The sequence below is a fragment of the Taudactylus pleione genome, unplaced genomic scaffold (genome assembly GCF_031769625.1).
Source record: "Taudactylus pleione unplaced genomic scaffold, aTauple2 ptg000473l, whole genome shotgun sequence".
NCBI lineage: Eukaryota > Metazoa > Chordata > Amphibia > Anura > Myobatrachidae > Taudactylus > Taudactylus pleione.
This window is the reverse complement of record NW_028284875.1, coordinates 4,102,815-4,118,897: the sequence shown is the minus strand read 5'-3', so window position 1 is coordinate 4,118,897 and position 16,083 is coordinate 4,102,815. Positions and strand designations below refer to the sequence as shown.

The 16,083-nt window shown below is 33.4% G+C and overlaps 7 non-coding genes across 7 annotated transcripts; all 7 read left to right on the top strand.

Annotated features, from left to right (window-relative positions):
* Nucleotides 1–3,943: 3,943 nt before the first annotated feature.
* Nucleotides 3,944–4,036, top strand: TRNAI-UAU (transfer RNA isoleucine (anticodon UAU)). The gene is given in 2 exon segments: nucleotides 3,944–3,981; nucleotides 4,001–4,036. It is a non-coding gene; the product is annotated as a tRNA-Ile (tRNA).
* Nucleotides 4,037–6,967: 2,931 nt separating this feature from the next.
* Nucleotides 6,968–7,060, top strand: TRNAI-UAU (transfer RNA isoleucine (anticodon UAU)). The gene is given in 2 exon segments: nucleotides 6,968–7,005; nucleotides 7,025–7,060. It is a non-coding gene; the product is annotated as a tRNA-Ile (tRNA).
* A 1,419-nt stretch (nucleotides 7,061–8,479) lies between these two features.
* Nucleotides 8,480–8,572, top strand: TRNAI-UAU (transfer RNA isoleucine (anticodon UAU)). Its single transcript is given in 2 exon segments — nucleotides 8,480–8,517; nucleotides 8,537–8,572. It is a non-coding gene; the product is annotated as a tRNA-Ile (tRNA).
* Nucleotides 8,573–9,991: 1,419 nt separating this feature from the next.
* Nucleotides 9,992–10,084, top strand: TRNAI-UAU (transfer RNA isoleucine (anticodon UAU)). Its single transcript is given in 2 exon segments — nucleotides 9,992–10,029; nucleotides 10,049–10,084. It is a non-coding gene; the product is annotated as a tRNA-Ile (tRNA).
* A 1,419-nt stretch (nucleotides 10,085–11,503) lies between these two features.
* TRNAI-UAU (transfer RNA isoleucine (anticodon UAU)) lies at nucleotides 11,504–11,596 on the top strand. Its single transcript is given in 2 exon segments — nucleotides 11,504–11,541; nucleotides 11,561–11,596. It is a non-coding gene; the product is annotated as a tRNA-Ile (tRNA).
* Nucleotides 11,597–13,009: 1,413 nt separating this feature from the next.
* Nucleotides 13,010–13,102, top strand: TRNAI-UAU (transfer RNA isoleucine (anticodon UAU)). Its single transcript is given in 2 exon segments — nucleotides 13,010–13,047; nucleotides 13,067–13,102. It is a non-coding gene; the product is annotated as a tRNA-Ile (tRNA).
* Nucleotides 13,103–14,521: 1,419 nt separating this feature from the next.
* TRNAI-UAU (transfer RNA isoleucine (anticodon UAU)) lies at nucleotides 14,522–14,614 on the top strand. Its single transcript is given in 2 exon segments — nucleotides 14,522–14,559; nucleotides 14,579–14,614. It is a non-coding gene; the product is annotated as a tRNA-Ile (tRNA).
* Nucleotides 14,615–16,083: the final 1,469 nt, after the last annotated feature.

The window sequence follows — 16,083 nt, the reverse complement described above, 5'->3', positions numbered from 1 at the left end:
TTGCTTGATACTGCACAAATGGCTCCACCAGAAACTTTTATCTGCTTAACAATCCGGTACTGTTCAGCTTGCAAAATTATGGCCCTGTATCTAAAAGCAGACATTTATCCTGATGACATTGTGGATTAGTTTCCGGATAAGTTTGCTATCACCTGGGACAGTGGCTTCAAGTCTCATCTAGGATGCATGTTCCTTTGATGCTCATTCTCATTCTAGAAGTTATGCTTTTTTTCAATGCAGGTGACTGTCTTAATGGTATTGCATGAAATCCATATATACCAAAACATACCTATTAAGTTTTAATTGCAATTTAATATCAGAGTGGCTACAAAATAACAATGTCTATGGCAATTGCTGATGGGTTTCTTGAAGTCCTTTCATCCATGTCATCAAAAGGGTAATTTTCTGCTTTTTATATTTCTTTGGACACTGACTTTACTGACAATTTAGGTGCTACAGACCAAAAAAACAATGTTTACCTTTAAATATAGAGCACAAGTGAGATTTAACTTATTTTTATTTAAAGATACTGCACTTTTTGGTAATATAGTGTATATTTTCCCTATGCAACATTGAAGTTACATATATTTTTAGCAAATATTATTTAAGATAAATAAACAGAAATTATTTATAAACAGGAATTATTTTACAATTTTGATAATATTGAACTGTACAGCAATGGCATGAATTCATTGCAATATACACCTAAGGATACATAAAACTGGGCAATAACACAAATGCACAATATAATTGATTAACTTATGATTAGAATATTACTTTTATTAGGTACTTTAGTATTGGGTGCAGTAGTTTAGTGGATTTAAAAAGTAACTAATTTAAAATTAATAAACCAAGTTAATATACTTAGTCAACTCGATGCTAAAATCACTCAACTAAAAATAATACACTTTGACCATGTGCTCATGTGGTGCAATCGGTCAGCGCGCAGTACTTATAAGACAGTATCTGTTGAGCAATGCCGAGGTTGTGAGTTCAAGCCACACCTGGAGCAAATGTAATTTTTTTTCTAATGTCATCAGTTAATGATTATCATCTGCTACCTGAACATCCTGATATGAAGGCAGAAAAAAATCACAAACATGACTGTTTTTAAGGTACCAGTACACACATCTGCTTTGGTTCATATGCACTGTAAACATTACTTTAGTTAGTCAACAAAATGGAATGCAAAAGACTACCTCTTTATTGGTAAAAGAGTTGCATCAATCTGTTTTGCTGCAATGTAACATGAGGGTCCACACTATTAGGTCTGGTTAGTACAATCACATTTCATGCTGGGATTTGTAAAGCAAAGAACACAAATAAACGGCTTTCCTATATCGCAACAATTAATGATTATACTAATGAAAAAATCAGTTTCACACAAAGATGTTACTAAGCCCCACTGGCCTAATGGATAAGGCACTGGCCTCCTAAGCTAGGGATTGTGGTTTCAAGTCTCATCTGGGCTTTATTTCATCCATATAATTACTGGAGATGTTCCCTTTATTCTTGCTTGATACTGCACAAATGGCTCCACCAGAAACTTTTATCTGCTTAACAATCCGGTACTGTTCAGCTTGCAAAATTATGGCCCTGTATCTAAAAGCAGACATTTATCCTGATGACATTGTGGATTAGTTTCCGGATAAGTTTGCTATCACCTGGGACAGTGGCTTCAAGTCTCATCTAGGATGCATGTTCCTTTGATGCTCATTCTCATTCTAGAAGTTATGCTTTTTTTCAATGCAGGTGACTGTCTTAATGGTATTGCATGAAATCCATATATACCAAAACATACCTATTAAGTTTTAATTGCAATTTAATATCAGAGTGGCTACAAAATAACAATGTCTATGGCAATTGCTGATGGGTTTCTTGAAGTCCTTTCATCCATGTCATCAAAAGGGTAATTTTCTGCTTTTTATATTTCTTTGGACACTGACTTTACTGACAATTTAGGTGCTACAGACCAAAAAAACAATGTTTACCTTTAAATATAGAGCACAAGTGAGATTTAACTTATTTTTATTTAAAGATACTGCACTTTTTGGTAATATAGTGTATATTTTCCCTATGCAACATTGAAGTTACATATATTTTTAGCAAATATTATTTAAGATAAATAAACAGAAATTATTTATAAACAGGAATTATTTTACAATTTTGATAATATTGAACTGTACAGCAATGGCATGAATTCATTGCAATATACACCTAAGGATACATAAAACTGGGCAATAACACAAATGCACAATATAATTGATTAACTTATGATTAGAATATTACTTTTATTAGGTACTTTAGTATTGGGTGCAGTAGTTTAGTGGATTTAAAAAGTAACTAATTTAAAATTAATAAACCAAGTTAATATACTTAGTCAACTCGATGCTAAAATCACTCAACTAAAAATAATACACTTTGACCATGTGCTCATGTGGTGCAATCGGTCAGCGCGCAGTACTTATAAGACAGTATCTGTTGAGCAATGCCGAGGTTGTGAGTTCAAGCCACACCTGGAGCAAATGTAATTTTTTTTCTAATGTCATCAGTTAATGATTATCATCTGCTACCTGAACATCCTGATATGAAGGCAGAAAAAAATCACAAACATGACTGTTTTTAAGGTACCAGTACACACATCTGCTTTGGTTCATATGCACTGTAAACATTACTTTAGTTAGTCAACAAAATGGAATGCAAAAGACTACCTCTTTATTGGTAAAAGAGTTGCATCAATCTGTTCTGCTGCAATGTAACATGAGGGTCCACACTATTAGGTCTGGTTAGTACAATCACATTTCATGCTGGGATTTGTAAAGCAAAGAACACAAATAAACGGCTTTCCTATATCGCAACAATTAATGATTATACTAATGAAAAAATCAGTTTCACACAAAGATGTTACTAAGCCCCACTGGCCTAATGGATAAGGCACTGGCCTCCTAAGCTAGGGATTGTGGTTTCAAGTCTCATCTGGGCTTTATTTCATCCATATAATTACTGGAGATGTTCCCTTTATTCTTGCTTGATACTGCACAAATGGCTCCACCAGAAACTTTTATCTGCTTAACAATCCGGTACTGTTCAGCTTGCAAAATTATGGCCCTGTATCTAAAAGCAGACATTTATCCTGATGACATTGTGGATTAGTTTCCGGATAAGTTTGCTATCACCTGGGACAGTGGCTTCAAGTCTCATCTAGGATGCATGTTCCTTTGATGCTCATTCTCATTCTAGAAGTTATGCTTTTTTTCAATGCAGGTGACTGTCTTAATGGTATTGCATGAAATCCATATATACCAAAACATACCTATTAAGTTTTAATTGCAATTTAATATCAGAGTGGCTACAAAATAACAATGTCTATGGCAATTGCTGATGGGTTTCTTGAAGTCCTTTCATCCATGTCATCAAAAGGGTAATTTTCTGCTTTTTATATTTCTTTGGACACTGACTTTACTGACAATTTAGGTGCTACAGACCAAAAAAACAATGTTTACCTTTAAATATAGAGCACAAGTGAGATTTAACTTATTTTTATTTAAAGATACTGCACTTTTTGGTATTATAGTGTATATTTTCCCTATGCAACATTGAAGTTACATATATTTATAGCAAATATTATTTAAGATAAATAAACAGGAATTATTTATAAACAGGAATTATTTTACAATTTTGATAATATTGAACTGTACAGCAATGGCATGAATTCATTGCAATATACACCTAAGGATACATAAAACTGGGCAATAACACAAATGCACAATATAATTGATTAACTTATGATTAGAATATTACTTTTATTAGGTACTTTAGTATTGGGTGCAGTAGTTTAGTGGATTTAAAAAGTAACTAATTTAAAATTAATAAACCAAGTTAATATACTTAGTCAACTCGATGCTAAAATCACTCAACTAAAAATAATACACTTTGACCATGTGCTCCTGTGGCGCAATCGGTTAGCGCGCGGTACTTATAAGACAGTATCTGTTGAGCAATGCCGAGGTTGTGAGTTCAAGCCTCACCTGGAGCAAATGTAATTTTTTTTCTAATGTCATCAGTTAATGATTATCATCTGCTACCTGAACATCCTGATATGAAGGCAGAAAAAAATCACAAACATGACTGTTTTTAAGGTACCAGTACACACATCTGCTTTGGTTCATATGCACTGTAAACATTACTTTAGTTAGTCAACAAAATGGAATGCAAAAGACTACCTCTTTATTGGTAAAAGAGTTGCATCAATCTGTTTTGCTGCAATGTAACATGAGGGTCCACACTATTAGGTCTGGTTAGTACAATCACATTTCATGCTGGGATTTGTAAAGCAAAGAACACAAATAAACAGCTTTCCTATATCGCAACAATTAATGATTATACTAATGAAAAAATCAGTTTCAAACAAAGATGTTACTAAGCCCCACTGGCCTAATGGATAAGGCACTGGCCTCCTAAGCTAGGGATTGTGGTTTCAAGTCTCATCTGGGCTTTGTTTCATCCATATAATTACTGGAGATGTTCCCTTTATTCTTGCTTGATACTGCACAAATGGCTCCACCAGAAACTTTTATCTGCTTAACAATCCGGTACTGTTCAGCTTGCAAAATTATGGCCCTGTATCTAAAAGCAGACATTTATCCTGATGACATTGTGGATTAGTTTCCGGATAAGTTTGCTATCACCTGGGACAGTGGCTTCAAGTCTCATCTAGGATGCATGTTCCTTTGATGCTCATTCTCATTCTAGAAGTTATGCTTTTTTTCAATGCAGGTGACTGTCTTAATGGTATTGCATGAAATCCATATATACCAAAACATACCTATTAAGTTTTAATTGCAATTTAATATCAGAGTGGCTACAAAATAACAATGTCTATGGCAATTGCTGATGGGTTTCTTGAAGTCCTTTCATCCATGTCATCAAAAGGGTAATTTTCTGCTTTTTATATTTCTTTGGACACTGACTTTACTGACAATTTAGGTGCTACAGACCAAAAAAACAATGTTTACCTTTAAATATAGAGCACAAGTGAGATTTAACTTATTTTTATTTAAAGATACTGCACTTTTTGGTAATATAGTGTATATTTTCCCTATGCAACATTGAAGTTACATATATTTTTAGCAAATATTATTTAAGATAAATAAACAGAAATTATTTATAAACAGGAATTATTTTACAATTTTGATAATATTGAACTGTACAGCAATGGCATGAATTCATTGCAATATACACCTAAGGATACATAAAACTGGGCAATAACACAAATGCACAATATAATTGATTAACTTATGATTAGAATATTACTTTTATTAGGTACTTTAGTATTGTGTGCAGTAGTTTAGTGGATTTAAAAAGTAACTAATTTAAAATTAATAAACCAAGTTAATATACTTAGTCAACTCGATGCTAAAATCACTCAACTAAAAATAATACACTTTGACCATGTGCTCATGTGGTGCAATCGGTCAGCGCGCAGTACTTATAAGACAGTATCTGTTGAGCAATGCCGAGGTTGTGAGTTCAAGCCACACCTGGAGCAAATGTAATTTTTTTTCTAATGTCATCAGTTAATGATTATCATCTGCTACCTGAACATCCTGATATGAAGGCAGAAAAAAATCACAAACATGACTGTTTTTAAGGTACCAGTACACACATCTGCTTTGGTTCATATGCACTGTAAACATTACTTTAGTTAGTCAACAAAATGGAATGCAAAAGACTACCTCTTTATTGGTAAAAGAGTTGCATCAATCTGTTTTGCTGCAATGTAACATGAGGGTCCACACTATTAGGTCTGGTTAGTACAATCACATTTCATGCTGGGATTTGTAAAGCAAAGAACACAAATAAACGGCTTTCCTATATCGCAACAATTAATGATTATACTAATGAAAAAATCAGTTTCACACAAAGATGTTACTAAGCCCCACTGGCCTAATGGATAAGGCACTGGCCTCCTAAGCTAGGGATTGTGGTTTCAAGTCTCATCTGGGCTTTATTTCATCCATATAATTACTGGAGATGTTCCCTTTATTCTTGCTTGATACTGCACAAATGGCTCCACCAGAAACTTTTATCTGCTTAACAATCCGGTACTGTTCAGCTTGCAAAATTATGGCCCTGTATCTAAAAGCAGACATTTATCCTGATGACATTGTGGATTAGTTTCCGGATAAGTTTGCTATCACCTGGGACAGTGGCTTCAAGTCTCATCTAGGATGCATGTTCCTTTGATGCTCATTCTCATTCTAGAAGTTATGCTTTTTTTCAATGCAGGTGACTGTCTTAATGGTATTGCATGAAATCCATATATACCAAAACATACCTATTAAGTTTTAATTGCAATTTAATATCAGAGTGGCTACAAAATAACAATGTCTATGGCAATTGCTGATGGGTTTCTTGAAGTCCTTTCATCCATGTCATCAAAAGGGTAATTTTCTGCTTTTTATATTTCTTTGGACACTGACTTTACTGACAATTTAGGTGCTACAGACCAAAAAAACAATGTTTACCTTTAAATATAGAGCACAAGTGAGATTTAACTTATTTTTATTTAAAGATACTGCACTTTTTGGTATTATAGTGTATATTTTCCCTATGCAACATTGAAGTTACATATATTTATAGCAAATATTATTTAAGATAAATAAACAGGAATTATTTATAAACAGGAATTATTTTACAATTTTGATAATATTGAACTGTACAGCAATGGCATGAATTCATTGCAATATACACCTAAGGATACATAAAACTGGGCAATAACACAAATGCACAATATAATTGATTAACTTATGATTAGAATATTACTTTTATTAGGTACTTTAGTATTGGGTGCAGTAGTTTAGTGGATTTAAAAAGTAACTAATTTAAAATTAATAAACCAAGTTAATATACTTAGTCAACTCGATGCTAAAATCACTCAACTAAAAATAATACACTTTGACCATGTGCTCCTGTGGCGCAATCGGTTAGCGCGCAGTACTTATAAGACAGTATCTGTTGAGCAATGCCGAGGTTGTGAGTTCAAGCCTCACCTGGAGCAAATGTAATTTTTTTTCTAATGTCATCAGTTAATGATTATCATCTGCTACCTGAACATCCTGATATGAAGGCAGAAAAAAATCACAAACATGACTGTTTTTAAGGTACCAGTACACACATCTGCTTTGGTTCATATGCACTGTAAACATTACTTTAGTTAGTCAACAAAATGGAATGCAAAAGACTACCTCTTTATTGGTAAAAGAGTTGCATCAATCTGTTTTGCTGCAATGTAACATGAGGGTCCACACTATTAGGTCTGGTTAGTACAATCACATTTCATACTGGGATTTGTAAAGCAAAGAACACAAATAAACAGCTTTCCTATATCGCAACAATTAATGATTATACTAATGAAAAAATCAGTTTCACACAAAGATGTTACTAAGCCCCACTGGCCTAATGGATAAGGCACTGGCCTCCTAAGCTAGGGATTGTGGTTTCAAGTCTCATCTGGGCTTTATTTCATCCATATAATTACTGGAGATGTTCCCTTTATTCTTGCTTGATACTGCACAAATGGCTCCACCAGAAACTTTTATCTGCTTAACAATCCGGTACTGTTCAGCTTGCAAAATTATGGCCCTGTATCTAAAAGCAGACATTTATCCTGATGACATTGTGTATTAGTTTCCGGATAAGTTTGCTATCACCTGGGACAGTGGCTTCAAGTCTCATCTAGGATGCATGTTCCTTTGATGCTCATTCTCATTCTAGAAGTTATGCTTTTTTTCAATGCAGGTGACTGTCTTAATGGTATTGCATGAAATCCATATATACCAAAACATACCTATTAAGTTTTAATTGCAATTTAATATCAGAGTGGCTACAAAATAACAATGTCTATGGCAATTGCTGATGGGTTTCTTGAAGTCCTTTCATCCATGTCATCAAAAGGGTAATTTTCTGCTTTTTATATTTCTTTGGACACTGACTTTACTGACAATTTAGGTGCTACAGACCAAAAAAACAATGTTTACCTTTAAATATAGAGCACAAGTGAGATTTAACTTATTTTTATTTAAAGATACTGCACTTTTTGGTATTATAGTGTATATTTTCCCTATGCAACATTGAAGTTACATATATTTATAGCAAATATTATTTAAGATAAATAAACAGGAATTATTTATAAACAGGAATTATTTTACAATTTTGATAATATTGAACTCTACAGCAATGGCATGAATTCATTGCAATATACACCTAAGGATACATAAAACTGGGCAATAACACAAATGCACAATATAATTGATTAACTTATGATTAGAATATTACTTTTATTAGGTACTTTAGTATTGGGTGCAGTAGTTTAGTGGATTTAAAAAGTAACTAATTTAAAATTAATAAACCAAGTTAATATACTTAGTCAACTCGATGCTAAAATCACTCAACTAAAAATAATACACTTTGACCATGTGCTCCTGTGGTGCAATCGGTTAGCGCGCGGTACTTATAAGACAGTATCTGTTGAGCAATGCCGAGGTTGTGAGTTCAAGCCTCACCTGGAGCAAATGTAATTTTTTTTCTAATGTCATCAGTTAATGATTATCATCTGCTACCTGAACATCCTGATATGAAGGCAGAAAAAAATCACAAACATGACTGTTTTTAAGGTACCAGTACACACATCTGCTTTGGTTCATATGCACTGTAAACATTACTTTAGTTAGTCAACAAAATGGAATGCAAAAGACTACCTCTTTATTGGTAAAAGAGTTGCATCAATCTGTTTTGCTGCAATGTAACATGAGGGTCCACACTATTAGGTCTGGTTAGTACAATCACATTTCATGCTGGGATTTGTAAAGCAAAGAACACAAATAAACAGCTTTCCTATATCGCAACAATTAATGATTATACTAATGAAAAAATCAGTTTCACACAAAGATGTTACTAAGCCCCACTGGCCTAATGGATAAGGCACTGGCCTCCTAAGCTAGGGATTGTGGTTTCAAGTCTCATCTGGGCTTTATTTCATCCATATAATTACTGGAGATGTTCCCTTTATTCTTGCTTGATACTGCACAAATGGCTCCACCAGAAACTTTTATCTGCTTAACAATCCGGTACTGTTCAGCTTGCAAAATTATGGCCCTGTATCTAAAAGCAGACATTTATCCTGATGACATTGTGGATTAGTTTCCGGATAAGTTTGCTATCACCTGGGACAGTGGCTTCAAGTCTCATCTAGGATGCATGTTCCTTTGATGCTCATTCTCATTCTAGAAGTTATGCTTTTTTTCAATGCAGGTGACTGTCTTAATGGTATTGCATGAAATCCATATATACCAAAACATACCTATTAAGTTTTAATTGCAATTTAATATCAGAGTGGCTACAAAATAACAATGTCTATGGCAATTGCTGATGGGTTTCTTGAAGTCCTTTCATCCATGTCATCAAAAGGGTAATTTTCTGCTTTTTATATTTCTTTGGACACTGACTTTACTGACAATTTAGGTGCTACAGACCAAAAAAACAATGTTTACCTTTAAATATAGAGCACAAGTGAGATTTAACTTATTTTTATTTAAAGATACTGCACTTTTTGGTATTATAGTGTATATTTTCCCTATGCAACATTGAAGTTACATATATTTATAGCAAATATTATTTAAGATAAATAAACAGAAATTATTTATAAACAGGAATTATTTTACAATTTTGATAATATTGAACTGTACAGCAATGGCATGAATTCATTGCAATATACACCTAAGGATACATAATACTGGGCAATAACACAAATGCACAATATAATTGATTAACTTATGATTAGAATATTACTTTTATTAGGTACTTTAGTATTGGGTGCAGTAGTTTAGTGGATTTAAAAAGTAACTAATTTAAAATTAATAAACCAAGTTAATATACTTAGTCAACTCGATGCTAAAATCACTCAACTAAAAATAATACACTTTGACCATGTGCTCCTGTGGCGCAATCGGTTAGCGCGTGGTACTTATAAGACAGTATCTGTTGAGCAATGCTGAGGTTGTGAGTTCAAGCCTCACCTGGAGCAAATGTAATTTTTTTTCTAATGTCATCAGTTAATGATTATCATCTGCTAACTGAACATCCTGATATGAAGGCAGAAAAAAATCACAAACATGACTGTTTTTAAGGTACCAGTACACACATCTGCTTTGGTTCATATGCACTGTAAACATTACTTTAGTTAGTCAACAAAATGGAATGCAAAAGACTACCTCTTTATTGGTAAAAGAGTTGCATCAATCTGTTTTGCTGCAATGTAACATGAGGGTCCACACTATTAGGTCTGGTTAGTACAATCACATTTCATGCTGGGATTTGTAAAGCAAAGAACACAAATAAACGGCTTTCCTATATCACAACAATTAATGATTATACTAATGAAAAAATCAGTTTCACACAAATATGTTACTAAGCCCCACCGGCCTAATGGATAAGGCACTGGCCTCCTAAGCTAGGGATTGTGGTTTCAAGTTTCATCTGGGCTTTATTTCATCCATATAATTACTGGAGATGTTCCCTTTATTCTTGCTTGATACTGCACAAATGGCTCCACCAGAAACTTTTATCTGCTTAACAATCCGGTACTGTTCAGCTTGCAAAATTATGGCCCTGTATCTAAAAGCAGACATTTATCCTGATGACATTGTGGATTAGTTTCCGGATAAGTTTGCTATCACCTGGGACAGTGGCTTCAAGTCTCATCTAGGATGCATGTTCCTTTGATGCTCATTCTCATTCTAGAAGTTATGCTTTTTTTCAATGCAGGTGACTGTCTTAATGGTATTGCATGAAATCCATATATACCAAAACATACCTATTAAGTTTTAATTGCAATTTAATATCAGAGTGGCTACAAAATAACAATGTCTATGGCAATTGCTGATGGGTTTCTTGAAGTCCTTTCATCCATGTCATCAAAAGGGTAATTTTCTGCTTTTTATATTTCTTTGGACACTGACTATACTGACAATTTAGGTGCTACAGACCAAAAAAACAATGTTTACCTTTAAATATAGAGCACAAGTGAGATTTAACTTATTTTTATTTAAAGATACTGCACTTTTTGGTATTATAGTGTATATTTTCCCTATGCAACATTGAAGTTACATATATTTATAGCAAATATTATTTAAGATAAATAAACAGGAATTATTTATAAACAGGAATTATTTTACAATTTTGATAATATTGAACTGTACAGCAATGGCATGAATTCATTGCAATATACACCTAAGGATACATAAAACTGGGCAATAACACAAATGCACAATATAATTGATTAACTTATGATTAGAATAGTACTTTTATTAGGTACTTTAGTATTGGGTGCAGTAGTTTAGTGGATTTAAAAAGTAACTAATTTAAAATTAATAAACCAAGTTAATATACTTAGTCAACTCGATGCTAAAATCACTCAACTAAAAATAATACACTTTGACCATGTGCTCCTGTGGCGCAATCGGTTAGCACGCGGTACTTATAAGACACTATCTGTTGAGCAATGCCGAGATTGTGAGTTCAAGCCTCACCTGGAGCAAATGTAATTTTTTTTCTAATGTCATCAGTTAATGATTATCATCTGCTAGCTGAACATCCTGATATGAAGGCAGAAAAAAATCACAAACATGACTGTTTTTAAGGTACCAGTACACACATCTACTTTGGTTCATATGCACTGTAAACATTACTTTAGTTAGTCAACAAAATGGAATGCAAAAGACTACCTCTTTATTGGTAAAAGAGTTGCATCAATCTGTTTTGCTGCAATGTAACATGAGGGTCCACACTATTAGGTCTGGTTAGTACAATCACATTTCATGCTGGGATTTGTAAAGCAAAGAACACAAATAAACGGCTTTCCTATATCGCAACAATTAATGATTATACTAATGAAAAAATCAGTTTCACACAAAGATGTTACTAAGCCCCACTGGCCTAATGGATAAGGCACTGGCCTCCTAAGCTAGGGATTGTGGTTTCAAGTCTCATCTGGGCTTTATTTCATCCATATAATTACTGGAGATGTTCCCTTTATTCTTGCTTGATACTGCACAAATGGCTCCACCAGAAACTTTTATCTGCTTAACAATCCGGTACTGTTCAGCTTGCAAAATTATGGCCCTGTATCTAAAAGCAGACATTTATCCTGATGACATTGTGGATTAGTTTCCGGATAAGTTTGCTATCACCTGTGACAGTGGCTTCAAGTCACATCTAGGATACATGTTCCTTTGATGCTCATTCTAGAAGTTATGCTTTTTTTCAATGCAGGTGACTGTCTTAATGGTATTGCATGAAATCCATATATACCAAAACATACCTATTAAGTTTTAATTGCAATTTAATATCAGAGTGGCTACAAAATAACAATGTCTATGGCAATTGCTGATGGGTTTCTTGAAGTCCTTTCATCCATGTCATCAAAAGGGTAATTTTCTGCTTTTTATATTTCTTTGGACACTGACTTTACTGACAATTTAGGTGCTACAGACCAAAAAAACAATGTTTACCTTTAAATATAGAGCACAAGTGAGATTTAACTTATTTTTATTTAAAGATACTGCACTTTTTGGTATTATAGTGTATATTTTCCCTATGCAACATTGAAGTTACATATATTTATAGCAAATATTATTTAAGATAAATAAACAGGAATTATTTATAAACAGGAATTATTTTACAATTTTGATAATATTGAACTGTACAGCAATGGCATGAATTCATTGCAATATACACCTAAGGATACATAAAACTGGGCAATAACACAAATGCACAATATAATTGATTAACTTATGATTAGAATATTACTTTTATTAGGTACTTTAGTATTGGGTGCAGTAGTTTAGTGGATTTAAAAAGTAACTAATTTAAAATTAATAAACCAAGTTAATATACTTAGTCAACTCGATGCTAAAATCACTCAACTAAAAATAATACACTTTGACCATGTGCTCCTGTGGTGCAATCGGTCAGCGCGCAGTACTTATAAGACAGTATCTGTTGAGCAATGCCGAGGTTGTGAGTTCAAGCCTCACCTGGAGCAAATGTAATTTTTTTTCTAATGTCATCAGTTAATGATTATCATCTGCTACCTGAACATCCTGATATGAAGGCAGAAAAAAATCACAAACATGACTGTTTTTAAGGTACCAGTACACACATCTGCTTTGGTTCATATGCACTGTAATAATTACTTTAGTTAGTCAACAAAATGGAATGCAAAAGACTACCTCTTTATTGGTAAAAGACTTGCATCAATCTGTTTTGCTGCAATGTAACATGAGGGTCCACACTATTAGGTCTGGTTAGTACAATCACATTTCATGCTGGGATTTGTAAAGCAAAGAACACAAATAAACGGCTTTCCTATATTGCAACAATTAATGATTATACTAATGAAAAAATCAGTTTCACTCAAAGATGTTACTAAGCCCCACTGGCCTAATGGATAAGGCACTGGCCTCCTAAGCTAGGGATTGTGGTTTCAAGTCTCATCTGGGCTTTATTTCATCCATATAATTACTGGAGATGTTCCCTTTATTCTTGCTTGATACTGCACAAATGGCTCCACCAGAAACTTTTATCTGCTTAACAATCCGGTACTGTTCAGCTTGCAAAATTATGGCCCTGTATCTAAAAGCAGACATTTATCCTGATGACATTGTGGATTAGTTTCCGGATAAGTTTGCTATCACCTGGGACAGTGGCTTCAAGTCACATCTAGGATACATGTTCCTTTGATGCTCATTCTCATTCAAGAAGTTATGCTTTTTTTCAATGCAGGTGACTGTCTTAATGGTATTGCATGAAATCCATATATACCAAAACATACCTATTAAGTTTTAATTGCAATTTAATATCAGAGTGGCTACAAAATAACAATGTCTATGGCAATTGCTGATGGGTTTCTTGAAGTCCTTTCATCCATGTCATCAAAAGGGTAATTTTCTGCTTTTTATATTTCTTTGGACACTGACTTTACTGACAATTTAGGTGCTACAGACCAAAAAAACAATGTTTACCTTTAAATATAGAGCACAAGTGAGATTTAACTTATTTTTATTTAAAGATACTGCACTTTTTGGTATTATAGTGTATATTTTCCCTATGCAACATTGAAGTTACATATATTTATAGCAAATATTATTTAAGATAAATAAACAGGAATTATTTATAAACAGGAATTATTTTACAATTTTGATAATATTGAACTGTACAGCAATGGCATGAATTCATTGCAATATACACCTAAGGATACATAAAACTGGGCAATAACACAAATGCACAATATAATTGATTAACTTATGATTAGAATAGTACTTTTATTAGGTACTTTAGTATTGGGTGCAGTAGTTTAGTGGATTTAAAAAGTAACTAATTTAAAATTAATAAACCAAGTTAATATACTTAGTCAACTCGATGCTAAAATCACTCAACTAAAAATAATACACTTTGACCATGTGCTCCTGTGGCGCAATCGGTTAGCGCGCGGTACTTATAAGACAGTATCTGTTGAGCAATGCCGAGGTTGTGAGTTCAAGCCTCACCTGGAGCAAATGTAATTTGTTTTCTAATGTCATCAGTTAATGATTATCATCTGCTACCTGAACATCCTGATATGAAGGCAGAAAAAAATCACAAACATGACTGTTTTTAAGGTACCAGTACACACATCTGCTTTGGTTCATATGCACTGTAAACATTACTTTAGTTAGTCAACAAAATGGAATGCAAAAGACTACCTCTTTATTGGTAAAAGAGTTGCATCAATCTGTTTTGCTGCAATGTAACATGAGGGTCCACACTATTAGGTCTGGTTAGTACAATCACATTTCATGCTGGGATTTGTAAAGCAAAGAACACAAATAAACGGCTTTCCTATATCGCAACAATTAATGATTATACTAATGAAAAAATCAGTTTCACACAAAGATGTTACTAAGCCCCACTGGCCTAATGGATAAGGCACTGGCCTCCTAAGCTAGGGATTGTGGTTTCAAGTCTCATCTGGGCTTTATTTCATCCATATAATTACTGGAGATGTTCCCTTTATTCTTGCTTGATACTGCACAAATGGCTCCACCAGAAACTTTTATCTGCTTAACAATCCGGTACTGTTCAGCTTGCAAAATTATGGCCCTGTATCTAAAAGCAGACATTTATCCTGATGACATTGTGGATTAGTTTCCGGATAAGTTTGCTATCACCTGGGACAGTGGCTTCAAGTCTCATCTAGGATGCATGTTCCTTTGATGCTCATTCTCATTCTAGAAGTTATGCTTTTTTTCAATGCAGGTGACTGTCTTAATGGTATTGCATGAAATCCATATATACCAAAACATACCTATTAAGTTTTAATTGCAATTTAATATCAGAGTGGCTACAAAATAACAATGTCTATGGCAATTGCTGATGGGTTTCTTGAAGTCCTTTCATCCATGTCATCAAAAGGGTAATTTTCTGCTTTTTATATTTCTTTGGACACTGACTTTACTGACAATTTAGGTGCTACAGACCAAAAAAACAATGTATACCTTTAAATATAGAGCACAAGTGAGATTTAACTTATTTTTATTTAAAGATACTGCACTTTTTGGTAATATAGTGTATATTTTCCCTATGCAACATTGAAGTTACATATATTTTTAGCAAATATTATTTAAGATAAATAAACAGAAATTATTTATAAACAGGAATTATTTTACAATTTTGATAATATTGAACTGTACAGCAATGGCATGAATTCATTGCAATATACACCTAAGGATACATAAAACTGGGCAATAACACAAATGCACAATATAATTGATTAACTTATAATTAGAATATTACTTTTATTAGGTACTTTAGTATTGGGTGCAGTAGTTTAGTGGATTTAAAAAGTAACTAATTTAAAATTAATAAACCAAGTTAATATACTTAGTCAACTCGATGCTAAAATCACTCAACTAAAAATAATACACTTTGACCATGTGCTCATGTGGTGCAATCGGTCAGCGCGCAGTACTTATAAGACAGTATCTG